This window comes from Carcharodon carcharias, chromosome 3 (assembly GCF_017639515.1).
Source record: "Carcharodon carcharias isolate sCarCar2 chromosome 3, sCarCar2.pri, whole genome shotgun sequence".
NCBI lineage: Eukaryota > Metazoa > Chordata > Chondrichthyes > Lamniformes > Lamnidae > Carcharodon > Carcharodon carcharias.
Genome location: NC_054469.1, coordinates 215,124,793 through 215,141,548, shown reverse-complemented (window position 1 = coordinate 215,141,548; position 16,756 = coordinate 215,124,793). Strand labels below are relative to the sequence as shown.

General features: G+C 45.2%; 1 long non-coding RNA gene across 1 annotated transcript in view; it reads left to right on the top strand.

The window, feature by feature from the left end:
• Positions 1-352: 352 nt before the first annotated feature.
• Positions 353-16,756, top strand: part of LOC121275813 — a 36,339-nt gene continuing 19,935 nt past the window's right edge. The window contains exon 1 of the long non-coding RNA XR_005942570.1: positions 353-483. This is a non-coding gene — a long non-coding RNA (uncharacterized LOC121275813). The remainder of the gene's footprint in view (positions 484-16,756) is intronic.

The following is a 16,756-nucleotide window of genomic DNA, read 5'->3' as shown; positions in this document are numbered from 1 at the left end:
ATTTACTTGTGGCTCGCTGCTGAAAGGGCAGATCAGCTGCCTTCCCTCCTGGGGCTGGAGAGGGAAATTTACCATTGACCCTCTCACACAATTTGCCCTGAACTTTTGTCACTATGCCACTTGATTTTGAGAGGGAGCACACTCTCCAGCTATGTCTGAAAATGTCATTTGGATAATGCTCCTTATCTTTTAGAAATCGCAGCTACTGCAAACACAGCTACTCCTAAGCCCCAGGTAATTAACATGTTGGTACTACTGATACTGCACAGAACACAAACTAAACCAGCTAACCTGCCCACAATGCCTTTGAACATCCTGGGTTTTGGTTTGCTGAAATTCCTGTCTCTCCTGCAAACATTCAACAAACAGAAGCAGGACAATTCACCCGTGTTACGGAGTTAATGGTATTGATGGTGTCACCTATCTATTCCAACTCTATCCATGTTTTAACACTGTCCTGGGGAAAATATGACAGGAGAAGGAGTGAGTTTTTGCATTTTTGCCAAGTGTTGTTTCAAAAGTAAAGAAAAAATGAACAGCCAACTCAGTCAGCTTGCATGTCTGTAAATACGTCTTTACTCTCTTAGGAATTTCATGTATGTGGCTGCATTAAGCATAGCCTCAGTAATGCTTGTGTGAAAAATGACTACTTCTTGAGAAATACTTAATGCATGTGTCAACTCCAACATACAAAGTACATTAGCACTTGAATATGTAATTATCAGGGTTATAATCCTAACTGCAAATCATGAGCTTCACAGTGTGTACTGTATGGACAGAATCTTGTGCCCTCCCTCATGGTGAGTTTGGAGGTGGAGGGGCAGTTAATCAGGCAGGAGGCTGGGACTGTGCCACCTTGCTGCCTCCACCCTGATTGATCCTGTGGAGGGAGGCTCATGGACTGCCTTCCCACCCCACTGCCAAGTGAGGCCCATAAGTGGGCAATTAATGTATTGTTAAGGGTCACATGCTGCTGCTGCTGGTATAAACCCAGCAGTGGGCAGGAGCTCGCCATGGAGAGAGCACGACAGGCAAACCCTGTCAGAGTTGCTTGCAGGGTTCCAGGATGTGGGTGGGGGGTTGGGGGGTGGTGGTCCCTTATTCAAAGATCAGTGCCTGCTGTAGAGATCCAGCATCAGGAAGGTGGGAGGGGGGGCACTGAAATCCACCACCTGCCCTTGTGGCTAACTCCTCGCCCCTCCTCGTGATCCCTGTAGTTTAAGGGTATGGCATGTAAAGTTTTGAGTATAGTACTGCTTATACAGTGATGGGAGAGAACACATGACCCGCACTGAAGGATCAGTGTAGTGTTGGACAGAGCCGTGTGTAGAAGCAAGCATGGAGACAGCTCCTAGCTTTGGCTTTTGCTGTACCTATGTTAATAGTTTCTAGTAGTTAATAAATACTTATTGTTGACTATGAAAGACTACAAATACTTTAATAAGGCCTACCAAACTGCACCCAACAGCCCTCACCCCATGAACCTGTTACCACCATCACTCCCCTGTACCTAGGTCCCTCTTCGATCCAAGGTCTCAGGTGGTTGTAGTACCGGCAGCAGCCACCATCTCCCAGATGGTGCTGCTGAGTACAGAAGAGCAGCCTGTCTCTGACTGGCCAACAGCTCTCTGTGGGTGGGAATTTCACCCCCCACCAGGATCCTTGATCTTGAGGGAAGGCCTGAGACCTGAGGCTGTTAAATTCCTGAGTGGCCAAGGGTTTTTTTTTTATTCTTTCACAGGATGTGGGCATCACTGGCTGGGCCAGCATTTCTGGTGCCCATCCCTAATTGCCCCTTGAGAAGGTGGTGCTGAGACACCTTCAAGGTGTGGCAGACCTTGCCTAAACAGGACTCGATCTCACCGACTCTGCAGCTGGTGGTCGAGATCCCTGTCACCTCCACAAAATCCCACCCTGTGAGCTGGGTTGAAATTGTTCAGATGCCATTTTATACTGAATTCTTACAGCTGCCAGAATAAGATAATGATCTTAGCAGCTTGAGCTGGATTTAATCCAAGGATAGTGAGTGTTCGAACCTAATCCAATCTCATGATTCATATCATCTTATAATCAGTTACTCGGTCGCTTTTGGATTAGAGTTCAGTCAGCTCCAAAAAGCTTGACTTGTATAGAAAACAACAACTGGATTATGATGTGAAATTCAAATGTTTTAGAACACTGGCTTCTAGTTCTGGCACTCAGCCAGTAGGACGGGTGGAGAATAAATCATCAGCCGTTCAATCCTCACTGACACTTCGGGTGGAATCGACCCAGATTTGCACTAAGTGCAGTCATGGGTGGGTAAAATGTCATTTACCTGCTGGCTGCGATGGTGGGTTTTCACTCCGTATCACCCCAAACCTGCTACATTATTTATGCATTCCTGGGAAACACACCATTTCCATGGTGGGCCGGCTCTCATTCGCCCGCCACATCATCACCTTGCTGCTTCATCACACCCGGCGCCAGATTTAAAGTCCAGATGTGCATACACACATCTCAGTGCTTCCAGCCAATGACTACTGCGGGGAAGATGTCTACGAAAGACAAAAGTCTGCAGACCCCAGGTTTAATGAAGGGTCACTGGAATGTCGCTTGGATACCATGGAGGCCCACCGTGATGTCCTCTACCCCCACTCTGCTGGCAGGAGGGGCAGTGGCATCACCAATCCAGTATGGCAGGTGGTGGCAGTGGTGTTCAGTGCCAATGCTGCACAGAACAGGTTGGCCATCCAGTGCAGATGGAGGATGAATGATCTCATCCATGCAGCCAGGGTAAGACAACCATTTCATCGCTCTAAACTCACACACTCACAAGCCCATCACACATTCACTGGCATCTCACTCACTGACAGCTCAAGGGACATCACCACTTACTCTCCCATAAACACCCTCACATTTCCATCTGACCTCATCTCCTCTGGAGACTGCCTCCTCAGCCCTCACTATCTTGAGAGGCCACTTGCACAGAACAACTTGTGCCCCCACCACACACACCCTGGGATACCCTCCTTCCCCAGTACAGCCCTCGCCCTGCAGCCTCTTTCCTTGCCTGAGGCCACTTCTCCCCCTTCCCCAAGCAAGAATTTTCCCTGCAGCCATTGAAAAGCCACCTACATATGGCTAATCTGTAGGTAGAGACCGTGAGCTCCGCTAAAAGGGATGTGGTGCTGTCAGTGAGGCCTGGTGCTGATGACTGCGAGTGCTGTCTGAAACAAGGTAGGCAAACAAACCTTGAAGTCCTGGGCAACGTGTAGCTCGCAAGGTGCACATCGCTTATGTGCCATTGTGGAACATGTCAGCATGTCTTTCTGCCGATGTGGGCAGATGATCCAGCTGGCGGGGGAGGAGGATGAGTCCGGCAGCCTGGTCTTATAATGATATGCTGATGTATTACGGTGAGATTCTCGATGTCCAATGGTGGGAAATGCGACCTGCCATCAGCAGGCTGAGTGGATTATTGCAAACTGCTTTTGGACCATCGTGAAACCGATCATGCCATGTTGCCCGCTCACGTCACCGAACACGCCAGCGGGCATGGAAAATTCCAGCCTTCATGTCATCACTTTAGTGTGTGAGCTCCTGGGGCTTGTACAGTTGGCTGGGACCTTGTGTCTTGATGTTATGCAGCCATTTGATGTGTGAGGAGGGCATATTATGCAGGACATCAGTGAAATACAGGATGAAGACATTTTTGACTCAGAATATCTCCGTATGGCACATCATCAGTGCCACCACTGGGCTGAAGGTTCAGCCAGAGTGCCTAATACTCTTGTGCTGGCTCTGCATATTATTTTGGTTGACGAAATAGACACAGGAAAATAAGGAGTCATCTGTCAGGTGGAATCACTTGGCCATTTGCTGAATGAATTAACATTCTGGCTGGTGTGTGCATTGAGGATTACCCTGTTGGCATTCCGGAGCATTCTCCAGGGAGGAGGAACAGTACGTCAGGTCTGCAACCTACAACCTAGGAACAAATGCAGGAAAAATTGCATTCGTAGAGAAAGCTGCCAAAAGTGCAGTCACTCACTTGATGACAACCAAAGCATAAGTGCTGCAAAATATTGCCTATCAATGTGTAACCCTTGTACTGCTGGCTCATGCAAACAATATTGCAGCACTTTCATTATGACTACTTGTTCCTGTAGGGTACACATGCAAGCTGTACGCTCCAACTGACACTCTTGTCATATTGGCAAATTAAACAAGATTCACACAAGTCAAACTTAGTTGCATGTTGCATGGTCAGTTCATAATACAGAAAATAGGATGCCTGTGGAGCACTGCTTGGGCTGAATTTTGCCGTCGGCGAGCAGGGAGCGGGACCTGCCTGTCCAACCTGAAGGTTGGCAGGTCGGCCAGGAGCTCCAGCGGCAAATAGAAAAAAACATGAAACCTCATCCACCGGCAGGATGAGCTTTCATGTAGGGTTTAAAACTTTAAGAAAGTTTTAGTGAAATTTATTAACATGTCCCATCTCATGTGACATTGTCACATGAGGAGGACATGTTAAGGATTTTTTTATTTTTCTATTTTTAATCTATGTACAAGTTTCAGCGATCTCCCTGAGGCTGCACTTAGTCTCAGTGAGATGTGCGTTCTATCATGCGCAGGCATGAAAGAGCGCACTCTCACATTTGGGGAATCCCCCCCGCCCGCACAGGGAGCACACAGCGCTGCCCGTCAGATGTCACGCTGGGTGGGCCTTAATTGGCCCGCCCACTTAAAATGGCGGCAGGGCCCCCTTCTCCGGTGGGGATTGGCTCCCCACCCGCCAGAGATTGGGTCGGGCCCACCCACCCAACAGGCAGAAAATTCTGCCCCTTAAAAATGCTTCTCGAAGTGATCTCTCTGTTTATAAGACAAGGTGACATATATAAAGGTCTTAGTGAAAGTCCCTTTTCTATCTCATGGGCCTGCAAAAGAGAGGGCTTTAAACTAAATAGTAGGTGGAAGGGATCAGATGAAGGAAAATGTGATGAATTAGAGGGACACAACAGGATAATAAAGCAGGATAGTGATTTAGGTAATGAAAACCAGAGTGGCAGGAAGGGACAGAGGGTACAAATTTAAGGCCAGAGATTGCAAACATGGTAAGAAGACAAAGTTAAAGACTCTGTATCTGAATGCACACCACATTCATAATAAAGTGAATGAATTGTTAGCACAAATAGAAATAAATATGTTTGACGTGATAGCCATTACAGAGACATGGTTGCAAGGTGACCAGGCTAAGACTTGACTATTGAAGATTATTTGACAGGAAAGACAGGAAGCTAGGAAAAGATGGTGCGGTAGCTCTGTTAATTAAGGGAGACATTAGTACAGCAGTGAGAGATGACCTTAGCTCGAAAGAGCAAAATGTAAAATCAGTTTGGGTAGAGATAAGTTAAGAGGCATATCAGGATGCATCATGGGATTACCCAGGCTTGGCCATGTTGTAGATGTAGGTTTTAAAAGTGACTGCAGTTAAAAAAACTAGAATGATATCACCCTTTGGTCAGGCCCAGCAGTTAATGACTAGCCTATGGGTCAGTCCATATGAAACTAATGAATGTGACCCTTGTGTCAGGATAAAATAATTTGATGGATGTTCTTTAAGTTACACTGTAATAAACTGAAAGCCTGAACTCAGGGTCTAGATGTGCAGATGACTAGGAGCTGCAGCAAACTATCAGGATGGGTAAGTAAAGTTTATGTTTTGGAATAAATTATGAACATTGTTTGTGCCAAAGATCAGGTCATCCTGTGATTGTTTTAAAATTGTTCTGGTAGCGCAGAGTTGGTGAACAGGTCGTTCCATGTTTATGTTGTAAAATCATTTATAATTAAAGATGTAACAAATTAGACGTATCAGGATAAGAAAATTGTGAGTTAATGAGTTACCCAAAGATGGTATCTATAACCAACAGAGACTGTGTAACTGCGAATTGCCTCTAAGAGCAGCTGAGAGAGCATTTTCCTGTATGCATACGTGTATTGATTAAACTGCTAAATTGCTGCTTGATTCGCTTGCAGCTGACTCTGTGGCAAGTGTCTTTAGATACTCCTTAACATAAGGAATTAGAAAGCTAAGTGGTTACTTGTGGGAGTAAGTTATAGGCCCCCTGACGGTAGTTATACTGAAGGACAGAGTATGCAGGAAAAAATAAATTGGGCATGTAAGAAAGGTCCTGAAATAATCATGGGTGATTTTAGATTTCAACTTAGTTTTATAAATTGGGTGAATCAGGTTGGCAAAGGTAGCCTGAAAAATGAGTTCATAGAGTGTATTCTGGACAATTTCTTAGAGATACCTACATTAGCACCAACCAGGGAGTGGGCTATTCTGGTACTCTGGACCTGGTATTGTGCTATAACACAGGACTGACTAATCAATAATTTGGGAACAAAGGAGCCTCTGAGCAAATGATAGAATTTTGTGTTTATCTGAAGGTGAAAAGTGTGGATCTAAGACTATTGTTTTAAACCTAAATAATAAGGCACGAGAGATGGAGTGGCAGACTTTTAAGGAGATATTTCATAATGTTCAACTAAGATTTAACTTTGGGGGAAAATATATTTAAATAAGAATGCATCATCCGTGGCTGAATAAGGGAGTTAAGGATAGTATCAAATAGAAAGAAACACTGAAACATTCTGTGAAGATTAGTAGCTGGTCAGGAAATTAGACGGATTTTAAGACTCAACAAAAAATGATTAAAGATAAAAAAAGGGAGAAAGTAGAGCATGAGAGAAAGTTAATTAGAAATGTAAAAACAGATAGTAAGAGTTCCTTTCTGTATTTAAAAAGGAAGAGAGTAACTAAAACAAGTGGTGGTTCTCTCGAGAGTGAGTCTGGGTAATTAATAAGGGAAAACAAGGAAATGGCAGAAACATTGAACAGGTATGTTGTATCTGTCTTCACTGTAGAAGACTTTAAACACTTCCCAAGCGTGCTTGAAAATCAAGAGGCAAAATGAAGGGAGAAATTAAAACAATCACCATCACTGGGGAAAAGGTGCTGGGAAAACTATTAGACCTAAAGGCTGACAAATCCCCCAAACCAGATGGCCTGCATCCAAGAGTCTTTAAAGAAGTGGCTGCAGGGATAGTGGTTGCATTGGTTACAATTTTCCAAAATTCCTTAGATTCCAGAATATTCCCAGTAAATTGGAAAATAGCTAACGTAACACCTTTATTCGAGAAAGAAGTAAGGAGTGAGACAGAAAGCAGGAAACAACAGGCCAATCAGCCCAGCATCTGTCATAGGGAAATTGCTAGAATCCATTATCAAGGAGATTATGGCAGGATACTTAGAAAATTATACTTTGATCAGGCAGTGATAACATGAGTTTATGAAAGGGAAATCATGTTTAACTAATTTATTAGAGTTCTTTGAGGAAGTAACAAGCAACGTGGATAAAGGGGAGCCTTTATGTGGTGCCCTTGGATTTCCAAAAGGCATTTGATAAGGTGCCACATCAAAAGTTATTACACAAGATGGTGTACCTGGTGTAGCGAATAACATGTTAGTATGAATAAAGGGTTGGTTAGCTAACAGAGAGCAGAGAGAGGGGGAAAATATGTCTTTTTCAAGTTAGTAAGCTGTAACTAGTGGAGTGCCGCAGGAATCAGTGCTGGGGCATCAATTATTTACAATACACATCAATGATTTGGATGAAGGGACCGAATATATGGTAACCACATTTGCTGATGACACCAAGATAGGCAGAAAATTAAGTTATCAAGAGGAGGTAGAGTGTCTGCAAAGGGATATAGACAGGTTAAGTGAGTGGGCAAAAACTTTTGCAGATGGAGTATAATGTGGGAAAATGTGAACTTGTTCAGTTTGACAGGAAAAATAGAAAAGCAGAACATTATTTAAATGGAGAGAGATTGTAGAACTCAGTGGTGCAGAGGGGCCTGGGTGTCCTGGTACATGAATCACAAAAAATTAGTATGCAGGTACAGCAAGTGATTAGGAAGGCAAATGGAATGTTGGTGTTTATTGCAAAGGGAATGGAATATAAAAGCTGGGAAGTTTTACTGCAGCTGTACAGGGCCTTGGTGAGACCACATAGAAACATAAAATCATTACAGCATCCAGGAAGCCATCCGGCTCATCGTATCATCTGGAATGTTGTGTACAGTTTCAGTTTCTTTATATAAAAGGGATATAATTGCGTTAGAAGTATGTTCAGAGCAGGTTCACTCGACTCATTCATGGGATGAAGGGTCGATCTTATGAAGGAAGATTGAATAGGTTGGGCCTATACCATTGGAGTTTAGAAAAATGAGAGGTGATCTTATTGAACATAGAAGACCCTGAGGGGATTTGATAGTGGGTACCGGGAGGACATTTCCACTTGTGGGAGAGACTAGAACCAGGGGATACAGTTTAAGAATAAAAGATCTCCCTTTGAAGATGGAGATGAGGAGAAATGTTTTCTCTTAGAGGGTCGTTAGTCTGTCAAATTATTTTCCCCAGACAACAGTGGAGGTTGGGTCAGTGAGTTTATTCAAGGCTGAGTTAGACAGAATTTTGAAAGACAAGGGGGTCAAGGGTTAAGGGGGACAAACAGAAAAATGGAGTTGAGACCATAATCAGATCAGCCGTGATCCTATCAACTGACGGAGTAGGCTTGAAAGGCCAAAATGCCTACTCATGTTCCTATGTTCCTCTTTTTCTAAGCTTACTATTCCTGATGAGGTCCCAGAATAAGATATCAAGTGGAATTTTACATCCCACCAGCGGGATTTTCCGGTTCCAGAAAGGTCAATAGAGTTTTCAATGGCTCGCCATGTTTTACGGCCCCACCCACCTCTGCAACATGGCCAAAAGATTCCACCCAATGCTAAATGCTAAAATTAACAGATGGAATACCATGTTTAAAGTGATGGAAGGGGTCATCAACAGTAATATCAAGTGGCATTTGCTTAGCAATAACATGTTTACTGATGCTCAGATAAGCCGAAGAACTACTGAGGGTCATTCAGTTCCTGACCTCATTACAGCCTTGGACAAAAAAGCTGAACTCCAGAGGTGAGGTGAGAGTGACCGCCCTTGACATCAAGGCAGCATTTGACCATGTGGCATCAAGGAACCCGAGCAAAAGTGGAGCCAATGGGAGTCGGGGGGAAAATTCTCCACTGGTTAGAGCCATACCTAACACAAAGGAAGTGGTTGTGGTCATTGGAGCTCAATCATCTCAGCTCCCGGACATCACTGCAGGAGTTCCTCAGGATAGTGTCTTTGGCCTAACCGTCTTCAGCTGCTTCATCAATGACCTTCCTCCCATCATAAGGTCAGAAGTGGGGATGTTTGCTGATGATTACACAATGTTCAGCACCATTCGCGACTTCTCAGGTACTGAAGCAGTCCATGTCCAAATGCAGCAAGACCTGGACAACATCCAGGCTTGAGTTGACAAGTACTGAGGAACACTCACGCCACACAAGTGCCAGGCACTGATCATATCCAACAAGAGAGAATCTAACCATCGCCCCTTGACATTCAATGGCATTACCATTGCTAAATCCCCAACTATCAATGTCCTAGGGGTCACCATTGGCCAGACACTGAACTGGGCTAGCCATATAAATACTGTGGCTACAAGAGCAGGTCAGAGGCTGGGGATCGTGCAGCGAGTAACTCACCCCCTGACTGCCCAAAGCCTGTCCACCACCTATGAGGCACAAGTCAGGAGTGTGATGGAATACTCCCCACTTGCCTGGATGAGTGCAGCTCCCACAACACCCAAGAAGCTGGATACCATCCAGGATAAAGCAGCCTGATTGATTGGCACCACATCCACAAACATTCACTCCCACCTCCACCGATGCACAGTAGCAGCAGTGTATACCGTCTACAAGATGCACTGCTGGAACTCACCAAGCCTCCTTAGACAGTACCTATCAAACCCACAACCACTACCATCTAGAAGGACAAGGGCAGCAGATAGATGGGAACACCACCACCTGGAAGTTCCCCTCCAAGTCACTGACCATCTTGACTTGGAAATATATCACTGTTCCTTCACTGTTGCTGTGTCAAAATCCTGGAGCTCCCTCCCTAACAGCACAGTGGATGTACCTACACCACATGGATTGCAGCAGTTCAAGGAGGCAGCTCACCACCACCTTCTCAAGGGCAATTAGGGATGGGCAATAAATGCTGGCCCAGCCAGTGACGCCCACATCCCATAAATGACTAAAAAATAATTGCAAACATGGTCTGAATACCTGATTTATGTTCTATTTTGAGAATATAATTTTGGAAAATCACTCCCTGTATGTATAAAATTTCTTACATTACCAATAACATTCTCAGTGATAGGATGTATTGCTTCAATATGTTCATAAAATCATAGGATGGTTGGATTACAGCAATGGGGGAACAGGCTCTGAATCCATCAGACCCGTGGGCAAAGACAAAGGGGTTCTATAAAATATATTCAAAAAAACCTCAGAACTTTCACTTTATGAAGAAATTGGAACTCAGTAACACATTCATTATAGCAAATTTTCATATAGATTAAGCCCTGGAATACATCACACCATTCCACTGATAACAAAACTTATTTTACTATTTTTACAGAACTTGAAAATGACTTTAGAGAACATACCTGATATTTCCTGACCCATTTTAATTTATTTTTATTTCACTCCTACACTTTCGATCCATGGATAAAATCTTGGTGAAATTCCTGGGTCACCCCATTTTAAATATAACGTTCCTTAAGCATTTCTTCCCTAATACAGATCAAGGCCAATGAGCATATAACAGGTGATGCTCTGACTATTTGTGGACAGGAAATGATTCATTGGAGATAAAAGTGTTTCTGAAAATGCTCCTGGTGGGTAGGACTCTGTGCTAGAAATAAATATTCCAAAATCATCCTTTGTGGAAAGGACATTTCCCAACACTTGATTTGTGTCCCAGGCTGCTGAGGGAGGCAAAGGAGGAGATCACAGGGGCTCTGACCCAAATTTTTAATTCCTCTCTGGCCACGGGGGAGGTGCCAGAGGACTTGAGAACAGTTAATGTGGTTCCGCTATTTAATAAGGGCTGTAGAGATAAGCCAGGGAATGACAGACCAGTGAGTCTCACGTCAGTGGTAGGGAAACTATTGGAGAAAGTTCTGAAGGAGAGTATCTATCTCCACTTGGAGAGGCAAGGTTTGATCAGGGATAGTCAGCATGGCTTTGTCAGAGGGAGGTCATGCCTAACAAATTTGATTGAATTTTTTGAGGAGGTGACCAGGTGTGTAGATGAGGGTAGTGCAGTTGATGTAGTTTATATAGATTTCAGCAAAGCCTTTGACAAGGTCCCACATGGGAGACTTATAAAGAAGGCAAAGGCACAGTGGGATACAGGGTAATTTGATAAGGTGGGATTCAAAATTGGCTTAGTTGTAGGAGGCAGAGGGTGATGACAGAAGGATGCTTTAGTGACTGGAAGCCAGTGTCCAGTGGCGTACCACAGGGATCTGTGCTCTGTCCCCTATTATTCGTCACTTATATAAACGACATAGATGACTTTGTGGGGTTAGGATTAGTAAGTTTGCGGATGACACAAAGATTAGCCGGGTGGTTAACAGTGAGGTTGAGTGTCTTGGGCTACAGGAAGATATAGATGGGATGGTCAAATGGAGAGATAAGTGGCAGATGGAATTTAACCCTGAAAAGTGTGAGGTGATACACTTTGGAAGGAATAATTTGACAAGGAAGTTTTCAATGAATGGCATGGCACTAGGAAGTTCTGAGGAACAAAGGGATCTTGGTGTGTGTGCATAGATCTCTGAAGGCAGAGGGGCTTGTTAGTGAGGTGGTGAAAAAGGCATATGGGACCCTTGCCTTTATGAATTGAGGCATAGATTACAAAAGTAGGGAGGTCATGTTGGAGTTGTTTAGAACCTTGGTGAGGCCACAGCTGGAGTGCTGTGTGCAGCTCTGGTCACCACATTATAGGAAGGATGTGATTGCATTGGAGGGGGTGCAGAGGAGATTCACCAGGATGTTGCCTGGGATGAAACATTTAAGTTATGAAGAGAGGTTGGATAGACTTGGGTTGTTTTCATTGGAGCAGAGAAGACTGAGGGGCGACCTGATCGAGGTGTACAAGATTATGAGGGGCATGGACAGGATGGATAGGGAGCAGCTGTTCCCCTTAGTTGAAGGGTCAGTCACAAGGGGGCATAAGTTCAAGGTGAGGGGCAGGATGTTTAGGGGGGATGTGAGGAAAAACTTTTTTACCCAGAGGGTGGTGACGGTCTGGAATGCGCTGCCTGGGAGGGTGGTGGAGGCGGGTTGCCTCACATCCTTTAAAAAGTACCTGGATGAGCACTTGGCATGTCGTAACATTCAAGGCTATGAGCAAGTGCTGATAAATGGGGTTAGGTAGGTAGGTCAGGTGCTTCTCACGTGTCAGTGCAGACTCGATGGGCCAAAGGGCCTCTTCTGCACTGTGATTCTGTGAACATGATTTTCTCTGAGCTACTTCTTTCAGTAAGCACTGGTAAAAATATTCTTGCTTTGTACAAAATGATCCTTTAGAAAATATTGTAAAACTCTTTCCTTATAATGTTGATCTCCCAGTGCTTTAGAAAAGGGAGACTTCCATAGGTCAAAAATTTACTTGTAAACATAATGGGATGTAAATACTCTAAACATTCTTGACTTGACAAATGCCGAATATTTTATGGGAAATACTTTCAGAGGAGCATGAGATCTTTCATTTATGAATAGAAAGCATAGTGAGTCTGCATATGTTGCTATTTTTAATTACACTAGATATTCCCTTCGGTTCAGTGTCACAGGCCCTGAAAGCCAGGACCTCACTCTTTGGTGCCCAACATCTAATCATGACCCAAATATTCACAACAAAACATCCTTGTCTTGTGAACTTGTGGCTATAACATCGCATGTTCTCCTACTCGTGCCTCTGCTATCTTGAAGAAAGTGGAATGATGAATTGACTAAAAAGATGACAGCAATTGTAAATCAAGACGCTTGTTTATTTTACAACACAGAATTAAGCAGCCAGTGAGGTACTTTTGAAGTACTATTATAATATAGAGAAACCCGACAGCCAAATTGCATAAGGCAAGATGGACAAAATGAAAATGGGTAAATGACCAGGTAATCTGTCCTTAGTGATGGTAGTTAAAGGATAAGTGCTGGGTAGCATAACTCCTCTTTCTCAAATAGTGTCACAGAATCTTTTACATCCACCTCAGACAGGGCCTGAGTTTTGGAATGGGCACCACGCAGATGGATATGTCAAGCGATCGATGGCCTGACTATGGGGCAGGGCAGTTGAAAACAGGAAATCATTGTGATGAAACCTCCTGGAATATGTCCAACCAGAGCCAGCAATCCTACTCCCCAGCCAATCACTGAAGTGTGAAAATTGAACTTGGATTTGAGCATCAAACACCACATTCCATCAAACACTGAGATCAGCAAACTGCCAGCCTTTGTTCCTGCCCCAGAACCACCACTGCCGAAATCCTTCTCTATGCTTCGAGATGGATTTCCCAATGTCCCTCTTTTTGGTTTCAGATGCCCCAGCTGCCTTCACCTCACCACAACTAACCCACAGCTGCAGGGTTCCTGTTCTGCTCTGTGTCCACTCAGCCATCAACTCAAGGGAAAAAACAGTTCAGACCAATATTCTTATCTCCCAGTTTGTACTGTTTTTTTCACCCTGGAGTTGAAATGGAGCACATTGACTCTCTCCGTGTTTGAACTTTCTGGGAACTTAGGGGATTGTGTAACTTCCCCAGTTGCTAAAGTTTAGAGTGAGAAGCTGAGCCATAACAACAAAAGATAGAAGAGGTTCACGAGAATGATCCCAGGACTGAAAGGCTTAACATATGAGGAACGTTTGAGGACTCTGGGTCTATACTGGATGGAGTTTAGAAGGATGAGGTGGGGGGGGAGATCTGATTGAAACTTACAGAATACTGGAAGGCCTGGATAGAGTGGACATGGGGAAGATGTTTCCATTAGTAGGAGAGACTAGGACCCGAGGGCACAGCCTCAGAGTAAAGGGAAGACCTTTTAGAACAGAGATGAGGAGAAACTTCTTTAGCCAGAGAGTGGTGAATCTATGGAATTCATTGCCACAGAAGGCTGTGGATGCCAGGTCATTGAGTGTATTTAAGACTGAGATAGTTTCTTGATTGGTAAGGGGATCAAAGGTTATGGGGAGAAGGCGGGAGAATGGGGTTGAGAAATTTATCAGCCATGATTGAATGGCGGAGCAGACTCGATGAGCAGAATGGCCTAATTTCTGCTCCTATGTCTTATGGTCTTATGGTCTTATAGGTTGTCACAGAATGTATTTAGTTAGCTGACCTTAGTAATATAGATGGTAAATTTTTTCAATGAATTGTTAAAAAGTCATGGGAAGTATGTGTCTGTATTTTCTTAGTATGTGTTCCCAGTGGCTGCATCTCATGCTGAGAATGTGTAAACATGTCCTTGTACCTTTGAGAATTGAAGGAAGTAAGATTTATTATCCCCTTAAATTGGAAAATTAAGATTCTGAGAGAAAATAATGTCCAATGAGATGATGCAATATGAACATACAAATTAAGAGCAGGAGGAGGCCTTTCAGCTCCTCGAGCCTGCTCTGCCATTCAATAAGATCATGGCTGATCTGATTGTGGTCTCATTGTCACTTTCCTGGCTACCCTGCTATTGTTTCATTGTGTAGTCAAGGTCTAGATGGGGGTTTTGGGATTGTCAATTCTACTAAAGTAAGCTGCTCAAGTCTGTTGTTTCTTAAAACAGTGGGATGAATTTTCCAGGAATTGCACTAATGCGGTAGCGGGTGGGTAAAATGGAGTCCTACCCACCAATGAAAATGGAGGGTTCTCATGCCATATCTTCCCAAGCCTGCCTCATTATATATTCACTCCCGTGAAACACGCCTTTTCCATAGCAAGCGGGCTCCTATTCGTCCGCTGGCCATCTCCCCGCTGTTGCATCATGTCGGCCGCCATCTTTAAAAAGCAGCCGCCAGCAAAGCGCACATCACCGCCAGCTCACTACCGCCACCTGGGAGACACGGCCAGCAAAGGCAAAAAGACTTCAGCCCCCTGCTTCACCGACGGGTCCCTCGAATGACTGCTGGATGGCGTGGCAGCCGCCGGGATGTCCTTTACCCCCACTCTGGCCGCAGGATAGGAAGCAACCTCACCAGGCCAGCTTGGGAGGCAGTTACAGCGGTGGTCAATGCCAACCCCTTCAGGAGGGGACAGCCAACCAGTTCCGTCAGGGTGAGTCACTCTTTTCATCACTCCCAACTCACACACTCATAAACCCATCGCACATCCACAGGGCCCTCACTCACTGCCAGTGCAAGTGACATCACCGTTCACTCTCTCACACACACACCATCATTGTCCACATCCCGTCTATGGGACCAATCACCACCCACACAGGCCAGGCATACTTATCATCTGGCCCGGCAGGCGTCCTGATACACTCTCCCCATCTCTATCCATGCAGGACAAACTGGCTCACAACAGGAGGGAGAGGTCGCAGACAGGTGGAGGGATGCCGGAGATCAAAGTTCTGACAGATTTTGAAAATAGAGTCATCCAGCTGGCCGACGATGACCATGACCGGTCCTGTGCTGACGGTGAGGTCAGCGCTGCTCTACCAAGTGAGGATCCAGCAGTGCAACACCCATCAATTAACCATGCAGTGATTGATGTGTCCTCTTTCACAGACCACTGCCATGCACTAATTATCTCCCCTTGTTTTCACAGGCACATCAGGCAAACAGCAGACGGAGTCCATGACCCAGGGCCTCCAATCAAGCCCCAAAGAAACCTCTGAAGAGGAATCTGGAGACACCCTCCCTGAAGACCTGGCACAGCGCTCACTCACACCCTCCACCAGCGCAGAGACACACACCTCGGTGGGACCTAGCTTTAGAGTAACCTTGGGATCACAATCTGTTGAGCATATCGCAATGTCTGATCCACAGCAGGCAGAGGTAGGGACTTCCCATCTTCCCAGCACTCGGAGGACTGCTGGAGGCCAAAACGTTGCTAGGTCTGAGTCACATGATGAGCTTCCGAACTTGGTCATGTCACAGTTGCTAGAGCTGCAAAGGCAAACTCAGGAACATATTTTAAAATTAATTCACGGGATGTGGGCTTCGCTGGCTGGGCCAGCATTTACTGCCCATCCCTAATTGCCCTTGAGAAGGTGGTGGTGAGCTACCTAATTGAACTGCTGCAGTCCATGTGGTGTAGGTACACACACAGTGCTGTTAGGGAGGGGGTTCCAGCATTTTGACCCAGCGACAGTGAAGGAATGGCGATATATTTCCAAGTCAGGATGGTGAGTGACTTGGAGGGGAAATTCCAGATGGTGGTGTTCCCATGTTTCTGCTGCTCTTGTCCTTCTAGATGGTGTGGTCATGGGTTTGGAAGGTGCTGTCTAAGGAGCCTTGGTTAATTCCTGAAACATCAGGAAGGGATGTCCGCTGCACCCCTCAGATCACAAGGCAGGATGGAGGAGTCCGTCTGCCTTCAGGCTGAGGTGATAGCGCCGGCATTGCAACGCACCGAGGTCAACATTGGCAGGATAGCGGCCGCCATGGAGACTTGGTCCAGGACATCACTCCTGCACTGCTGCATGGGCTCAACGACATCACTGATGCCATAGTTGGCCTCCAACAGTGTGTATGTGAGAGGGGTGCTGGACAGCTCGATCCCACTCCATCTAACCCTTCCGCTCACGGACCAGA